Below are 17,801 nucleotides of genomic sequence, written 5' to 3'. Positions count from 1 at the left end.
TATTGGATGATAAGTTTTCCTATTTTCTGCCAGGTACTTGAACCTTACTTGAGTTCTGTCCACGAGGCAGCACACTGCTGTTTATCACGTTCCTGTATGCACACTCTAACGTTTTATATAAAGAGTAACAAACATGGACATAGAGTTGTCATCTGGTTCCTTCTTATGAGTAGAAGTAACCACATATTTTTGGCGACGAGGTAAACTGGTTTCATCGGTTCCAGTGCCCTGTTTTGTTGTGTTGTTAGCTGGTGCTAGGCTACAGTGTGCTAGTTAGCTAGACGACTTCATGAGCAGCGGAGATAAGGAGCAACTGAGCGTGGACGAGAGTGTGCAGTTGGCGGCAGAGGAGCTGTGCGCAGGAGAGGAGCCTGCAGTTCAGATGGCTACTTTTGGGATTATTGGGGAATTCGTGGAGGGACAGGAGGACTGGACCAATATGAGGAGAGGTTGGGACACTTTTTCTCTGCAAATGGTTTCACAGAGGAGGCTAAGAAGCGCTCCATTCTTCTGAGTGCATGTGGGGCAAAGACTTATAAGCTGATAAGGACCTTGGCCACGCCGCGGAAACCGGGGGAAATTCCATATAACGAACTGGTCAAGCTCATGGGGAACCACCACAATCCAAAACCTTCAATGATAGTCCAAAGGTTTAAGTTTCACAGCTACTTCAGGAGGCCAGGTCAGTTTGTGGCAAATTTTGTTGCTGAGCTTAGGCATCTCTCTGAACACTGTGATTTCGGAGCTGTATTGGACGATATGCTCCGTGAAAGAGTAGTATGCAGCATTAATAGTGGTGCGATACAACGCCGCCTGCTGGGGGAGACCCCACCATTGACTTTCAAGAAAGCCCTAAGAGATTTCCCAGGGAATGGAAATGGCTGCTAATAATGCCAAAGACATCCAGAAAGGAAATGTAGGATCACAGTCAGTGGCAGTGCACCATGTCAGGAAGGAGACTGGTAAAACGGAAAAGCGGGTGGAATGTTTTCGGAGCGTACTATGCAAATGACTGCAAATTCAAAGAGGCTGTCTGCCATGCATGTAGTAAAAAAGGACATTTAGCTAAGAAGTGCAGAAGTTCAAAGGTGAAGGGGCATCCTATGCAGGGAAAAGCTCATCAGGCATCCACACACCACCTCGAGGGAGAAATGGAAGAGGCTGAATGTTCATACAACATGTTCGGAGTAGAAACGGATGAGGAGCCTCCTGAACCTTATTATGCTACCATCACTGTTGCAGGGCAGGATATCAAGTTTGAGATTGATTCAGAGGCTACTGCATCAGTCATCAGTAAGGAGACCAACCGAAAAACGTGGGGATCTAACTTACCTTCCATCAGCCCTTCAAAGCTCAGACTCAGGACTTATACAGGACAACCAATACCTCATTTAGGGGTACTGCATGTGGACATTGCAACAGAGGGTCAAAAGGCTAGAGGGGGCAGCCCCCATTGTTCAAGTGTTATGTGGGGACTACAAGGTCACCGTTAATCAGGTTGCTAAACTAGAAGAGTACCCATTGCCACGAGTGGATGACCTGTTCGCAACCTTGGCTGGAGGTAAGTTTTTCACAAAGCTTGACATGAGCCATGCTTACCAGCAGTTGCTGCTTGACGAAGGTTCAAAAGAGTTCGTCACAATTAACACACACAAGGGATTATTCAAATATAATCGCTTGGTTTTTGGAGTGGTGTCCAGTCCCGCCATTTTCCAAAGGACAATGGACAGCTTGCTGCAGGGGATTCCGCATGTAGCAGTGTATTTGGATGACATTTTGATCACTGGAGCCACGGAGCAGGAGCATCTGGCTAACTTGGAGCAGGTGTTAAAGAGGCTATCAGACACAGGGCTGTGATTGAAATGCAGTAATTGCTTTTTCCTGGCCCCCAGTGTGTCCTACCTTGGACACAAGATCACTGCTGAAGGGCTCTGCCCTCTGGAGGATAAAGTCAGAGCCATAAAGGAGGCCCCGAGCCCAAAGAGTGTCACTGAAATGAGGTCATTTTTGGGCATGGTAAATTATTATGGCAAATTTCTACCTGACCTCTCTAAGATTTTGGCTCCACTGTACAAGCTGCTGCACGCTGACACAGCGTGACATTGGAGTGAAGAGCAGGGGAAAGCTTTCAAGGGAGTAAAAGATCTCTTACACTCCGCCAAGGTGCTGGTCCACTATGACCCTACTAAGGAGATTATGCTTTCATGTGATGCTTCGCCCTATGGAGTGGGGCTGTTCTATCACATGTAATGAAGGACAGTTTAGAGAAACCTGTTGGTTTTGCTTCTCACACCCTAACAGCAGCTGAGAAGGGATATTCACAGTTAGACAAGGAGGGTCTGGCCATTGTTTTTGCAGTTAAACGTTTTTATCAGTATCTCTATGGACGTTCGTTTACAATTTAAACAGACCATAAACCACTGATGAGCCTGTTCAGTGAAACGAAAGGCATTCCATCGCTGGCCAGACCTCCCCTGGTCTAGGTTACATTTGGATTTTGCAGGTCCTTTCATGGGTCAGATGTTTCTGGTGATGATGGATGCACACTCCAAGTGGATTGAGGCTCACAATATGAGCGACATCACAGCCCCCATGACTATAGACAGACTCCCTCAAGAGTTTGCAGTGCATGGTTTGCCTGATACCCTGGTTACTAATAACGGCCCAACTTTCACCAGTGAGTCATTTCGTGAGTTTATGCAACAGAATGGAACCTGGCACATCCGGACTGCTCCATTCCATCCAGCTTCAAATGGATTGGCAGAAAGGGCTGTTCAGACTGTGAAGGAGGGCCTGAAGAGGATGACAGGATATTCTGTTAAAACACGGCTTTCCCGATTTCTGTTTAAATGCCGCCTTACTCCACAGACAACGACTACATGCTCTCCAGCAGAAATGCTGATGTGTCGCAGGCCCAAGTCGCGGCTGGGTCTGCTACGTCCAGACCTACGTCCCCACTTTTGAAAGCCCCCACTTTTGAAAGCAAAAGTGGGGACGAAACAAGCAAAGCAGAAAGAGGGACATGATCAGCATGCACGATAGAGGCAGTTAAGACTAAATGACAGCGTCTATGGGAGAAACTTCAGCAGTAACAGCACCCAGCAATGGTTGCCTGGAGTTATCCTAAAAAGAGTGGTCCAGTCTCTTGTGTAGGTAAGGTGGCTGACGGGCGTGTTTTCTGCAGACATCTGGATCATGTGCGCCTGCGTCATGATAAAGACTCAGGAACAGATGGGGAGTTTCCAGTGGTGGATCAAACAACTGTTGTAGCAACCCAACCAGTGCCGTCACTGGATGTTGAGAAACAGGCAGAGTTGTTGGTGCCCACTGAAGTTGAGGGACAGTCGTCCACAAACACTCAGTCCCCTCTCAGGCCGGTAATGCCAGATTGGCCTCAGACACCTCCACCAGAAGTGCCTGTGGGGTCACCGAGGGTTATGCGCAGATCCCAGTGCACGCGCAAACCCCCTGAGAGACTGAATTTTTGACTTGAAAGTGTTTCAGTTGGCCTGTTTTGGCCATGTTTTGAATCGGTCATGTTTGGGTTGTCAGATGTATTTCTGTGACAAGTTTGTTATCCACCATTAAGTTTTAGGTCTCTGCACAGTAAAAGCATCATTGTTATTGTTGCATCTATTGTAGGAATGTTTTGAACTTAAAGGGGAGGAATGTTGTAATGTGAGTATTGTTAGTTCACGTTAAACCTAACTAGGTTAATCAAAGGTTAGCCTACAAACCACTAGGGGGGAGTTGTTTGTATTACTTGTCTTCATTGGATGATAAGTTTCCCTATTTTCTGCCAGGTATTTGAATCTTACTTGAGTTGTACCCGCGAGGCAGCATACTGCTGTTAATCACGTTCCTGTATGCATACTCTGACGTTTTGTAGAAAGTGTAACAAACATGGACATAGAGTTGTCATCTGGTTCCTTCCTATGAACAGAAGTTACCACAAAATGCTTTAAAGCAGAGAACATTACAGATTGAAGATACAATCTAAAAGTGGCTACAGCTCTCATTTCATTCATTCAGATTCTTGTTTGTTGTTGGAGAAATCCTTTTCTGGGTGGACACTATGAAGAGAGTTCAACATACTCAGGGTTTGTTTTCTGTGATCTGGCTTCACTAACCCTGACAGAAGAGATGGTGCTGAACAGTCACATGAAGCTGCTTATCAACCTGAGAAGTAAACCCAGAGTTTCAGAGAGCACGCTCACATAAAAGGGGCGGAGCTATCTTCATTTAACCTATCACAATCATCACAGAGTCTGCAGTCAGCAGATCATATCTAACAAACTGTGAACAAACTATATGAATAATATGAAGAAGTTGAAGACAAACAGGCTCAAAGACTAAAGTTACACAGCTGCAGGAACAAATGCAGGAAGGACAACTGACAGAAACAAAGACACATCAGAGAGGATTCATGTCCAAACTACGGCTTCTTCTATTTCCTTCCCATCGTTAGTTCACCTCAGAACTCAGTCTCCCAATAAGAGCCCATGTTTTTAACATACCAGTTATCTCAAATAGCTGGTGGCATGGCGCAAAGTACATCAGTAGATTAAAACGTACGGTCACTCTATCTAACTTGATTCCAGTTGTGCGTCAGCCACAGTGTGAATCTAGCAAAGTTCATAGCATGTTACAATTTGCTCTACTAAATGTTAGATCTCTATCAGGCAAGTCACTTTTAATTAATGATCTCATAATCGAAGAGAATTTGGATTTTATGTTTTTAACTGAAACTTGGTTAAATGAGAACAACAGTGCAGCAGCACTTTTTGAAACAGCTCCTCCAAACTTTAATTTTATCAGTGAAGTTGGAGAGTCGAGGACAGGAGGTGGAGTAGCTGCTCTGTACAATAACAAGTACCAATGCAAACAGTTGTCATGTGGGAAATTCTGCTCTTTTGAACACATTGCACTCCAGCTGAGCTCACCCTGTTGTGCAATATTAGTCACTATCTACAGGCCACCAAAGTATAATGCAAACTTCTTTTATGACCTCAACAAACTACTGTCTGCTGTGTGTATTGATTATGACTGTGTTGTTATAGTGGGTGATTTCAACATTCATTTAGACAATCCAAGACATAACAGTGTGAAAGAACTTATAAACATCTTGGAAAACTTCGATCTTTCCCAGCATGTAACAAATCCAACACATAACAAGGGACACACTCTGGACTTGGTCATTTCAAGAGGTCTAATGGTTTCTGATGTTGTAGTGAATGATGTTGCCATCTCTGATCACTATTATGTTTCCTTTAAAGCTTCCATCTTGGCTGACTGCAGAGAAGGCAAAACAGAGCTGATCAGAAAACGTTACATTGATGACAACACATGCACACTCTTCACTGAGGCATTCACTAACACACCAGCTCTACACTCAGCTCCTGTCAAAGACCTTGTAGATACGTTCAGCGCTAAAGTTCTAAATATTATTGATGCCGTTGCCCCAGTCAAGGCCAAAGCTGTCTGTGTAAAAAGAAAGCCCCATTGGAGGAATGGGACACTTGTTATAACAAAGAAAAAAGATTGTAGACAAGCTGAGCGCAGGTGGAGAAAAAGTAAACTCCAGGTTCATTATGACATCTTTAAAGAGGCGCTCCGCTTATATAACTTAGAACTCAAAAGGGCCAGACAGTCCTTCTTCTCCGAGATAATCAACAAGCACAGCAACAATGCTCGGACTTTGTTTACTGTCGTGGACAGGCTGACCAACCCCTCAGCATCAGCTCCTGCTGAACTGTTATCTGTAAAGGCATGCAATGACTTTGCATCGCACTTCACCCAAAAGATTGAACAGATTAGACAGACAGTCAGTGAGTCTACTACAGGCAGCCTGACTGTAACTCCTGTACCTCCTAATGAAAACACTTTAGCTAACCTGGTACATTTCCACCTTCTAGATCCAGTAGCATTAACAGACATAGTTCAACACCTCAGGTCCACTACATGCAGTCTTGACATTCTGCCCACAAGCTTTTTAAAAAATGTTTTTACCTGTGTTGCACCAGATGTATTGCAGATAGTTAACAGCTCTCTTCAGACAGGCACTTTTCCTAAGTCGCTAAAGACAGCAGTGATTAAACCCCTTCTAAAAATAAGTAATCTGGATGCTTCATCAATTAATAACTACAGACCCATATCTAACTTGCCTTTCTTAGGCAAGATAATCGAAAAAGCAGTGTTTGTGCAACTTAACACTTTTATGGTACAAAATAAATACTTCAGTGTTTTTCAGTCTGGATTCAGGTCAAAGCACAGCACTGAGACTGCTCTTATCAAAGTGCTAACTGATATCTGTGTGAACAGTGATGCATCTTAAGTCTCAGTTTTAGTGCTACTGGATCTTAGTGCTGCATTTGATACGGTGGACCATAACATACTGCTGGACAGACTTGAAAACTGGCTTGGAGTTTCTGGAACTGCCTTAAATTGGTTTAAATCTTACTTGCAGGACAGGGTCTACAGGGACAGGGTCTACAGGGACAGGGTCTACAGGGACAGGGTCTACACTGTGTCTGTTGGTAATTATGAATCTGAGCATGTGAAGATCACCTGTGGAGTTCCTCAAGGTTCCATCCTTGGGCCGCTTTTATTGAACATCTACATGCTCCCTCTCGTTCAGATCATGGAATACTACAACGTTTCCTATCATAATTATGCAGATGACACACAGCTCTATATATCAGTGTCAACGAATGACCATAGTGCCTTATACTCACTGAGCAAGTGCATCAACGATATGACTGAGTGGATGTGTCAGAACTTTTTACAACTGAACCCAGAAAAGACTGAGGTGATTGTTTTTGGCCCTAAAGAGGAAAGGTCAGAGGTCAGCACTTGAATCCATGTCCTTAAGAACAACAAATCAAGCCAGAAATCTTGGTGTGATTATGGACTCAGACCTCAAATTCAACAACCACATTAAGATGGTAACAAAATCAGCTTATTACCATTTGAAAAATATTGCAAGAATCAAAGGTTTTCTGACCAAACAAGATTCAGAAAAACTTGTTCATGCTTTTATTTTCAGCAGGCTGGATTATTGTAACGGTGTGTTTACAGGCCTTAGTAAGAAATCTGTCCGACAGCTGCAGCTAATCCAGCAGCCAGAGTCCTCACCAACACAAAGAGGGTGGAGCACATTACACCTGTGATTCAATCACTGCACTGGCTGTCTGTGTGTCAGAGGATCGACTTTAAAATCTTACTACTGGTCTAAAAAGCATTAAATGGTCTTGGCCCTAAGTACATGTCAGATCTACTTGTAGAAAATAAAACATCCAGACCGCTCAGGTCCTCAGGAAGAGGTTTACTCAGTGTTCCCAGAGTCAGAACCAAACAAGGTGAAGCAGCGTTTAGTCACTACGCTCCTCAACTGTGGAACAAACTCCCTGAACAACTGAGGACTGCTGGCACACTCAACTCCTTTTAATCAGGCCTTAAAACTTTGTTATTCGGACTTCCGGGACGGCGCGGAGCAAGATGGCAGCATAGAGTAGAGCTCCTGAGTCGATTAGAAAATATTCCCCCCAAACTATGAAAAAATCGAAGACACGAATTTTAAACTGATAAGCAATGAGTGGGGGACGAGGGCAGAGAAGTTTAAGGAAAAAAAAGATGTCCAGAGACCAGGGAGAACACGAGTTTGAAGACGAGGCAGCAAGTGGGGAAAATGACGACTATGAACAGGCCCACACGGTACTCGAGGGACTCGCTAATATCACTAGAGAGATACGTGACCTCAAAAGGGAGATGAAAAACGACCTCACAACATTCAAAGACGAATTTAAAGAAGAGATGAGAGTTTGCTGGCTTTAGGGACGAAATTAACCGAAAATTGGCGCAAAATGTCGCGGACAGTCAAGAGCAGCGGAAGGATATCACTGAGGCACAGGTACGAGTGGCGGAGTTGGAGGAATGGAACATCGATGCGAAGGAAGCCATCCTCACTCTATTGAAACAACAAAGAAAACTTCAAGAAAAGTTGACCGAAGTGGAGGGACATGGAAGACGTTGTAATTTAAGGATTTACAATGTGGCTGAACGGGACAATGAGTCTGTGACCGAACTGGTGGAGGGACTCCTCCGCCGCGAACTCGCGTTACCGGAGGGAACTGACCTCGCTATTCAACGCGCCCACAGAAGTCTCGGGAAAAAACCACCACCGGGAGCATCCCCGAGGTCCATTGTGGTCAATTTTCTTAAATACGAGACCAAAGAGAGCATTCTTGCTAAAGCCTGGAAAGAGAAAATATTAGTAGAGGGGAAACAGATTTTTTTCGATCATGACTATCCCACCGAGGTGATGAAAAAACGTAAATCCTACTCCGAAATCAAAAAGACTCTGAAAGATTAAAAAATACGCTTTCAGACCCCTCTGAGTAGGATACGGATTCATTGGTCGGACGGGCCCAAGATCTACAATAACGCCGAAGACGCAGCGTGGGACATGCGGGAGAGAGGGCTGGAGACGGGTGAGCAGCGCGACAACGAACCCTCACTGGAGGAGCGGATCCAGAGAGCGTCACCATGGCAACGCGTTGGAGAGAGACAGGACGCCAGTCTGGACGCAGCGAACAGAGCGAAAGAAAAGCTGCAAGAATTCAGAAGATGAGGGGTCGATGAAGACGGAAAGAGAGAGGGAGGGGAAGAGTTCTCAGGTAACCCACAAGAGTTAAACGCCTCCTGTTTTTAAGTTGAAGACTACACGCTGGCTGGGTAAGCAAAATGTCTGTCTGTTTTGTTGGACAAACTGGAGGTTTTTTGTTTTTTGCCGCAACAGGAAGGGTACCACTAAGGAAGACCTGAAGTGGGGAATTTTAAGACCCCCCCTCCCTTCATTACAAACGAGACTTCTCTAATGTTTATGTTCACATGTGAATCGACGGAGAGAGCTATTAAGTTAGTGATTGTTGGACTTATCTAGTAGGATGGGAAGGCCTATTTTAGGTGAACCCCAAACCACTAGGGGGGGCCTTTTGTTCGGGAAAAGTTATCCCCCACTCCCACCAACAGGGAGACAGGGCCCACGGGGAGTGAGGCCCCTTTTTGCTGGGGAGTTCAGTTTCTGTGTTTGTTCATATTTTGTTCATGAGAAAATGTTAGTTGACAGCATTGTAGTGGAGGGATTAAGCATCATCTTAAGGGATACAAACAATGGAACCTAATGATATAATGGTGGTGTCACTAAATATCAACGGCTTAAACAATATTAAAAAAAGAAATAAAGTTCTATCTAAATTTAGAAGAGAGAAAATGCAGGTTATCTTTCTACAAGAAACTCACCTATCACAGGAGGAACATGTAAAGTTTAAAAAGTTGGGCTATAGGAACTCATTTTCTAGTTCCTTTGGGCATAATCGCAAGAGGTGTGATAACACTGATCTCCAACACAGTAAGCTTCGAATTGATCAAAGAAATTAGTGACAAGAAGGGAAGGTATGTCATGATAAAAGGGAAATTAGAAAATCATTTGGTGACACTGCTCAATGTATATGCTCCACCAGGAAGTGGAAAAACATTTTATGAAAAAGTTTTTGATCTTATAGATGGGACATTAGTGTGCGGTGGGGACTTTAATGTGGTACTGAACTACGGATTAGACACTACAAGTGTGAAGAGAAATAGAAAACAAATTAATCGGTACATGAATACAATGATGTCAGAAATGGATGTACAGGATATATGGCGAGAACTTCATCCACTTGACCGAGATTATACCCACTATTCAGCTCCACATGACATGTACTCCAGAATTGATTATTTTTTGATGAGTAAAGGAGATGTACACAAAGTGAGGGAATGTAAAATAGGAGTGGCTGACGTGTCAGATCACAGTGCAATTTACTTAAAAATTCATTTGAATAATAGGAGGAAAAATACAGTATGGAGACTCAACGAAGGCATACTGAACAATAAGAGACTAGTTAGAGAAATAAAAGGGGAAATAATTCAATACCGGGAGTAAAATGACAATGGGGAGGTTGATCCGACAATCTTATGGGATGCTCTAAAGGCGGTGATTAGAGGGAAGCTGATTTCTCATACAGCATTTTCAAAGAGAGTCAGACTAGAAACATATAAGAAACAAATTGAAAAATTAAAAGAACTGGAACAGCAACACAAGCAATCAAAAGATTCAGACATACTGAATCAGATTAAAGATGTTAGGGGGAAAATAAATGATATATTGTTGGAAGAGGTGGAAAGGAAAGCAAAGTTCATGAAACAGACTTACTATGAGGGAGGATCTAAAGCCACTAAAGTGATGGCTAGACGTATAAGGAAACAACAAGCAATAACTAGTATACATAAAATAAGGGACCCTGAGACCAACAAAACTCTATACGAACCAGAAGAAATAGAAAGGGTCTTTGAGAAATATTACTGTAACTTATACTCACAACCTATTCCTGTAGGTGAAGAACACCGGACAGAGATTCTAGATAACTTGGATTCACCGACAATAGGTGCCAAACAGAATGAAATATTGACTTCAGAGATTACAACAGAAGAGATTCAAGAAGCAATTAGTCGGGCAAAATCAGGGAAGTCACCAGGAGCTGATGGACTGGGAGCTTCCTTTTATAAAACATTCAAGGAAGAGTTAATCCCACTACTCCAGGACTCACTTAATTATAGTCTCAGATCAGGCAAGATCCCCCCCTCATGGAAGGAAGCCATTATTTCTATTATTCCAAAGGAAGGTAAAGATAGGGAATACTGTTGTAACTATAGACCCATATCACTTTTGAATGTAGATTATAAACTTTACACCTCAATTATAGCGAAGAGATTACGGACATTTATGCAGGATTTGATTGATGAAGACCAGACCGGTTTTATTAAAGAGAGACAAACTCAAGATAACATAAGAAGGAGTTTACATGTCATAGAAAATATACAGAGCAAGGGGGAAAGTGCAGTTTTGGTAAGCATAGACGCTGAAAAGGCTTTTGATAGCGTGAATTGGGTATTTTTATATAAGGTGCTGGACAAATTTGGATTTAATGAGGAATCTGTGAATTGCATTAAGTCGTTATATCAGGAACCTAAGGCGAGGATTAGAATAAATGGTAGTTTGACAAAAAGTTTCACTCTGGAAAGAGGGACAAGGCAGGGGTGCAGCCTCTCTCCAAGTCTATTCGCATTATTTATTGAACCATTAGCCCAAATGATTAGGGAGGAGGAAGAAATTAAAGGGGTGAAAATAGGAAAGGAGGAACACAAGATAGGATTATTCGCGGATGACATATTGATTTTTTTAAAACAACCCAACGAAAGCTTCCCAAAACTTATTAGCCTACTAGAGAATTATGGAAAATATTCAGGTTACAAAATTAATGTCACGAAAACACAGACCCTGTCAATAAACTACTCCCCGACTCAAGAGATGAAGGATATATATAAACTTAATTGGAATGCCAAATCAATAAAATACTTGGGAGTAAATGTTACAAAAGGAATAGACAAACTATATGATGCGAATTACACTAAAATTTATCAGGAAATTCGGAGCGACTTGGGGAGATGGTCCACTTTTATTTTAGACTTTAGCTCAAGGATAGAAATAATTAAGATAAATGTTCTACCGAGACTCTTATACTTGTTTCAGTCTCTGCCAGTTAAGATTCCAACAAAGCAATTTACTGAATGGGACAGGTGGATATCAAGATTCATATGGGGAGGAAAGAAACCTAGGACCAGATACAAAACTCTGCAGCTTTCTAAAGACAGGGGAGGACTGGCTCTGCCAAGCCTTGAGGAGTACTTCTACGCTGCACAAATCAGACCCTTGATATGTTGGTGTAATAATGAATATTTCTCAAGATGGAAAAGTATAGAAATAGGGCAGGCGGATGTTGAATTGCAAAACTTGATAGCATATAAAGGCCTACTGGGAAAGATAGGTAACCAATTGAATGCAATAACCAAAAACACAATTGAAACATGGAATACCGTTGTTGAAAGGTATAAACTGGAGAAAGAGATAAGAATTTTGAGTTGGTTTGCATTTGATGATAGATTTATACCTGGGGTAAATGATAACGGGTTTAAACAATGGGCAAGAAAAGGGATCACAGCAATGTGTACAATGGTTGAACGGGGTAGGATGCAGAGTTTTGAGAAGTTGAGGGATAAATTTGGATTAGATAAACATGAACAATATCGCTACCTACAAATAAAGGATTATTATGAGAAAGAGATAAAAACTGACACTGATAATGAAGTTGTTGAGGTATTTCGGAGAGCTTATGAAGGAAAAAAATGCAGAGTAATCTCAGTCCTTTATAAAAGTTTGATGTCATGTAGAAAATCTTCCTCCCTTTATATCAAAGAAAAATGGGAAAAGGAACTAAAAGAACAAATAACAGAGGAAGAGTGGTTTAATATTTGTAAAACGCAGTGCACGTCCACTAGCTCCAGGATCTGGAGGGAATTTAACTGGAAGAATGTGGTCAGATTTTTTATAACTCCAAAGACTAAGAAAAGGTTAGTGTCTACTCAGCAGCCATGCTGGAGAGCATGTGGCCACATTGATGCTGACCACACACACATATTTTGGTCCTGCCAAAAGATAAAAGGATACTGGGACAAAATGTGGAGGGGTTTACAAAAAATAATAGGATATGAGATACCGAAAACATGTAAGATACTTTATTTGGGAAATTTAACACAGGATATAATACAACCAGAGGATGAGTATCTTGTTAAAGTACTGCTGTCAGCCTGTAAAAAAACTATTACTAGAATGTGGTACAAAGTAGACCCCCCGACGGAGGAGCAGTGGATGTGCACTGTGGAAGAGATTTTTGTAATGGAGAAAATCACACATAAACTGAGACTGCAAGAGACACAATTTGAGGATAAATGTGTAAAATGGACTGATTACCGAGGACGAGAAGAAGACACCGCCATTACCACTGAGCAATAAGGACATTGATATAAGGATGTGTTTAACCATGTATGTATGATGTGCCCTACCACTGTAACTGTTGAAAAGAAAATTTAATAAAAAATAAGTTAAAAAAAAAACTTTGTCATTCGCTCAGGCTTTCAATTAGAAATATACTGTCTGCCTTACTGCAACACATTCTTCCTTTTTTAATAGTTTTAACAGTTGTTCCTTTATCAAGTATTTTCACCTTCATCCCCGTCTTTTAATGATGTATTTTGCATTCTTTCCTTAAGCTCTGTTTTAATGTTTTTCTGTTTTTATGTCTGTAAAGCACTGTGAATTTCCTTGTGTCTGAACAGTGCTATATAAATAAACTTGCATTGCCTTGCCTTGCTCTCTCTCCATCAGCTCACAGAGCCCAACCATCAAGAGATCTGATTGGTCAGTGAGATTTTCAGGTTGATCTCTTATCTCCAACATATCCTGCTCCTGAGCAGGTTAGGTGTGCAGCATCAGTTGCCATGGCGATGTTCCCAGTTTAGAAGTGAACCACATTCAGGACTGTAACCCAGGGTTAACCCTGAAGTGACCCTAAATCCTGCTTTGTGGTGCAGGCCCCAGGTCACTACAGGTTGTCATGACGACAGAAACTATAATGTAAACATGACAGTAACTTCTGATTTCTGTCATCTCTCTTCTTCTCTCTTTAGCTGGAGTCCATGGTGATGATCTCTGTCATAATGTGAGTGATCAGGACTCTGGTGGAGCAGAGAGGAGCAGCTGATGATCCACAGAGGAGGAACCTCCACCATCTTGTGTGTGGAGAAGCTCTGCAAGCTGAGGAGATCTTCATCCATCAGGGACTGACAGAGGAATCAGCTCACAGTTCATTTCAGTGATATTTCTAATGAATCTGTTCTCCACACATTACAGGAGAGGAAGGTCAAACATGAAACAGCTGCTAGAAATGTTCAGAGGTCAAAAGCTACCAAGAAATGCTGCAGTTCTTCTTCTCATGTGATGATTATTTTGACTCCAGACTTCAGTGTGATGTGTTTCTACTCTAACTTCTGTCACTTGTTAGTCTGTATGTTGGACTGACATGTTGACCTTTGACCTGTGTCAGCAGCTGAGAAAAACTTCATTGGTCTGATGGTGAGTGGTTTATTGACGAGCCTCTGAGTGATTCGAGTCGACAGCTCCTCAATATGAGAGCTCTGTAGATGTCATTTTGTTTGAAAGGACAAACTGAACTTCACAGAGCAAACAATGAAATATGTAACGGATGCAACAATGCAACGCCATGTAAACGTCTGGCGTGCTGTTAGGACACGGTGTAAAAACATGGAAAACTCTGAAGCGCCTTGGTTTAGATAAGAACTTTTTTGTATGAACATGATATTAACGTGCCGACGCCTTTTCTACTGGCACAGATTAAAGAATGTAAAGTGGATTATTATCAGCTTTATCTCAGCATGTCTGCAGTCTCATGTAGTCTGCTGCATATTAGTCTTTAAACAGTGAAAAAACTAAAACTCTTGTTTTCCACGATAGACAGCGGCATGTTGCAATCAATAACCAAGTCTGACAGTATTGAGTTAGTGATTGCTTTCTGTTGAGGATGAGTTGTGCTGTACTGCCCTGCACGGGTGTCCATGAACCGTGAGACTGACGGCTGTTGTGACTCATTTATGATTCTTTTGTTGATCTGGTATTCTTCATATCTGTAAGAGAAAAGCACGTTAAACAGATGTCAGAAAATGCATTACAGGCCCACATGACTTGCAGATGAAACTAGATTTATAACCAATCTAGTTAAAGTAATTAGATTGTAAACTACAACGCCTAAATTAGCTTCAAATTTGAAGAATACAATTCAGATTTTGAGGGGAATGTTCAGGAAAAATTATGAAGTTAAGTTATATTTAAAAGCCACAGTAACACTTAATGAAATTGGAATTAATTACAAAACAAAATAAATTGCAAACATTCAAAATCAGCACATTTGAATTCACAATGCAAGGTTTTCACTGCGATCTGAAAATTAGCTGAAGTTGTCAGACAAACATACTGAAGTAAAAAGTAAATGATTTCCCTCTCAGATGTAATGCAGTAGGAGTATAGTGTAGCACGATATGGAAAAGTAAGCACAAGTAATGTAAACTGTATCGTTTATTAGTAGCCTGCAGTACTTAATGTCACCACTGTATAAATAGGTGCTAAAACAAATAATCAATAATTAAATATGTGAGGAAAAATGAAGAGAAATGATCCCCGACAAGGTAATGCACGACTCTGACACAAAATGGGGAGGGGCCTTAACGTTCCCCATAACTTCAGCTAACGTACCTTCAGAGTTGTAGTTTCCAGTAATGCTATTTAAACTAGCCGTTTAGCTAACGTTATCTAATGCATTTACTCACAATAAATATTAGCCTCCACTTACCGTTCTTTGTGTGACTTCAAATGTTGAACGAAGTTTGAAGTTGTTGCATCCCCGTCTGTAATTCTTGAACTGCATGTTCTACATCTGGCAGCTCTTTGTTTGTTTACCACCTCGTAGGTTTTGGACGCAAATGTAATTATCTTTGGTAGCATGGTGTTTGTGTGGCTCGTATGGGCTCGCGTCGCTAACATCCATTACACACTTCTTCATGGGCTATTCTGACATTTGATTGGATGTTGTCGGATGCTTCAAACAAGGTGGATTCTGGGGGAAAGGTGTCAGCTTGCTGAGAGTGGATGAGAAGCGTTAGTAGATTCAGGGAGTGAAGGGAAATATTTTATCTATCTATCTATCTATCTATCTATCTATCTATCTATCTATCTATCTATTTATCTAATCTATCTTGTAAGAGCCAATATGCAATTTAATTGATTTGATTACAAATATTTAGTTAAAAATGATTAAAATGTGATTTTCAGTAATTTCATGTTTCTTCATAATGTTTAAAATAGTTTGTAAGGTCATAATTTAGTCATTAAAATGGTGAAAAGGTTATTTTTTATGTTTCTGAATGTTTCGGTCGTGACATCACTGCGTAGTTAAATGTGACGGATGTAACGTCAGCAGTTGGAGTCAAATATTAATGGAAGCTAAAACAGTTTTTTGACCGTGCGTTAGACCTTCTGTTAAACCTGTATTTTACTTTGACATTTTTTCAGTAAACCTTTCGAAACGAAGGAAAGTTGTCTTGTTTTTTCACTCGCGTTGCAAATACTGTGAGTTGACTCCAATAAGTGAAACAGAGGACGAAGAAAGAGACGGAGTGCCACTACATATCTATCTATCTATCTATCTATCTATCTATCTATCTATCTATCTATCCATCTATAAATTGGCTTTCTCCACTTTCTAATCAATCATAAGTCTGTTATGGTGCGCCTTGATTGAAATGTTTCATATTCATATTGAGTTCCATCATATTCAAAGACTGTCTGCATCACTAATGACTCTATCCTGTGAAATCCTTCAGACTCACCTTTCCAGTAGAGATCTCTCCCCTCTCACTCCCTGTGCTCCTCTGTCCTGACTCCTGCAGGTCAATGGGGTGGTGGACTGATTATTATTATTATTAGTGTATTTTTAGCATTATTATTATTGTTAATATTCAATGATGATAATCATAGTGAATGAGCTCAGCTCCTGTTTCAGGTGTGCATCCGTGCATAAAGTGAGAAACACAGCTGATGCTCCAGAAGGAAGGAAATCAGCCCAAAGATAGTATATGGTAAAGAGAGTGCACACTTAGCTCTATAAACAACCAGGGCCTTCACAATGCATTTCACACTAACTAGCTAGCTAAGTAGCAGAGTTGTTTTAGAGCTGGAAAGTAACTGTGCAAGCTAGGTTTTTACTTGTCAAACAGGAAGCACTTGGTTCATTAATTACATGGGACTTTGTGCTGTTAGCTGGGGGCTAACTAATTATTACTAGCAGCAGAGAAGAATACTTACTTTGTTCAAAAACTTTCTTATATCCACTCTGCATTCACGTCCTTCTCCTCACGCTGTTCTAGCCGCTCTGTGTGTACTTCATCTTACACGCACACGCTGCAGGAGTGCAAGCTAGGTCGCAGGGAAAACACGGACTGGATTATCAGTCACGTGGGCGGTCTCTATATGAACAAGTGGAATGGATTGGATAACGACGCGCTGAAGGGTCTCTCTACCTGACACGATGAAGTGAAGGGAAACTGTCAGATTCATCATCATATTTAAGTAAATAATGACAGGTTACATGATTATTTATTTAAGCTCATATTCTGGACACTTTATATTGAATTTGTCAACATATTTTGTAAAAAAAAGAAAAAGAAAAAAAAAGGTTTTTATATCAAAACACTAGATTATTTAGGGGGCTTAAGAAAGTTTTAGGGAGGCTTCAGACCCCCTAAAATAGGCCTGATGACGCCACTGGGATGAAGTGGCGTCATCAAGAGATCTGATTGGTCAGTGAGATTTTCACAGGTTGATCTCTTATCTCCAACATATCCTGCTCCTGAGCAGGTTTGGTGTGCAGCGTCAGTTACCATGGCGATATTCCCAGTTTAGAAGTGAACCACCTTCAGGACTGTAAACCCAGGGTTAACCCTGAAGTGACCCTGAATCCTGCTTCATGGTTCAGGCCATACAGGTGCATCAGGAGCAGACGTCCTGTCCTGGGTGTCAGGACGTCCTGAAGGATCCCGTCTCTACCAGCTGTGGACACTGGTTCTGCAGACAGTGCATCACCTCATACTGGGACCAGTCTGGTTCAGCAGGAGACTCGTCCTGTCCTCAGTGTGAAGAAAGATCCAGACCAGAATCTGGACTGCAGACAGTCAGTCAGAGCAGCACTGAACAAAGTAAGACTGTACACCTTTGTACTTCTGTGATCTCCTCCTAA

At 41.6% G+C, this 17,801-nt stretch overlaps 1 protein-coding gene and 1 long non-coding RNA gene across 2 annotated transcripts in view; one reads left to right on the top strand and one right to left on the bottom strand.

Moving 5' to 3' along the window:
- The window catches only part of LOC306836867, a 34,467-nt gene extending 24,604 nt beyond the window's left edge, over positions 1 to 9,863 (bottom strand). The window contains exon 1 of the long non-coding RNA XR_013780822.1: positions 9,851 to 9,863. This is a non-coding gene — a long non-coding RNA (uncharacterized lncRNA). The remainder of the gene's footprint in view (positions 1 to 9,850) is intronic.
- LOC306836863 (protein NLRC3-like) overlaps positions 1 to 17,801 on the top strand; it is a 103,620-nt gene that overhangs the window by 78,408 nt on the left and 7,411 nt on the right. The window lies entirely within an intron of this gene.

The sequence above is a fragment of the Symphodus melops genome (assembly GCF_947650265.1).
Source record: "Symphodus melops genome assembly, chromosome: 16".
In the NCBI taxonomy this organism is placed as follows: domain Eukaryota; kingdom Metazoa; phylum Chordata; class Actinopteri; order Labriformes; family Labridae; genus Symphodus; species Symphodus melops.
The sequence above is the reverse complement of the archived record's forward strand: the minus strand, read 5'-3'. Positions and strand labels throughout refer to the sequence as shown.